The sequence below is a fragment of the Setaria italica genome, chromosome VIII (genome assembly GCF_000263155.2).
Source record: "Setaria italica strain Yugu1 chromosome VIII, Setaria_italica_v2.0, whole genome shotgun sequence".
In the NCBI taxonomy this organism is placed as follows: domain Eukaryota; kingdom Viridiplantae; phylum Streptophyta; class Magnoliopsida; order Poales; family Poaceae; genus Setaria; species Setaria italica.
Window position 1 is genome coordinate 30962835 of NC_028457.1, and position 1273 is coordinate 30964107.

A 1273-nucleotide genomic window follows, 5' to 3' on the forward strand; every position below is an offset into this window, starting at 1 on the left:
TGCCGAAGGTGACACTCGGCAAAATTTTGCGAGTGCAATAAACAAAACACTCGGCAACTTTTTTTTCTCATTTTTTCATTTTATAACACTTTTTTCCCCATTTATTTCGATATATTTAAAATACTCCATCAAATTACCCCAACAATATATATTTGATTGTTCTACTCATATTATTTCATTATTTTATGCGGTTATAGTTCAAATTCAATTTATATCAATTAAAATTCTATAATTGCACTTAATATATTAAAATTATCTAACGGTTCCAAAAAATTACAAAAAATTCACATGAAACAATATATGTTCTCTACTGCCTATACAAAAAATTTTGTAGTCAAAACAAAACTCGATAGTGATTCTAACTCCAATTCATATCGAATCTTTCTCAATGCTACTATTCTTCTTCTGAGATGCTTCGGTTTGTAAACATTGTACATGACGAAATGTGCGAAATCTTCTCAAGTTTTTTTCACAGCCTCCACGTATGATATCATCACATCATGACAAATCTCATGATTTTCAGACTTTGCTTGCTTTTTTTACAATTTAAAAACCATTCGGCCACACGTTCGTGGTCGTGTTTCCTGAACAAAATGTTCAAAATTTCTTTTCATTTCGTGGGTCATGTCTCAAATTTGGCTAAATAACATGAATATAATTTTTCTACTCATTTTATTCTATAATTTGAATCACTTGCAGTTCAAATTTGATTTATACCAAAATTTTCCTTGAAATACAATTAATTAAATAAATATAGCAAATAAATCCAAAAATATACCAAATTTTAACATGGAGTACCACATGTTGTATGTGGGGAGTAGAAAAAATTTTAAGGTGAAAAGAGGAAAAAACTTATTTTTTTTGCTGAGTGTTTTTTTTGACACTCGGCAAGGAGGAGGGTTTGCTGAGTGTTTTTTATTTGACACTCGGCAAAGCCCCGATTTGCCGAGTGTTTTTTCTTTGACACTCAGCAAACCCTCCTCCTTGCCGAGTGTCAAAAAAAACACTCAGCAAAAAAAATAAGTTTTTTCCTCTTTTCACCTTAAAATTTTTTCTACTCCCCACATACAACATGTGGTACTCCATGTTAAAATTTGGTATATTTTTGGATTTATTTGCTATATTTATTTAATTAATTGTATTTCAAGGAAAATTTTGGTATAAATCAAATTTGAACTGCAAGTGATTCAAATTATAGAATAAAATGAGTAGAAAAATTATATTCATGTATTTAGCCAAATTTGAGACATGACCACGAAATGAAAAGAAATTT

The 1273-nt window shown here is 29.5% G+C and overlaps 1 protein-coding gene across 1 annotated transcript in view; it reads right to left on the reverse strand.

Annotated features, from left to right (window-relative positions):
• LOC105914977 (disease resistance protein RPM1-like) overlaps positions 1 to 1273 on the reverse strand; it is a 5869-nt gene that overhangs the window by 1370 nt on the left and 3226 nt on the right. The window lies entirely within an intron of this gene.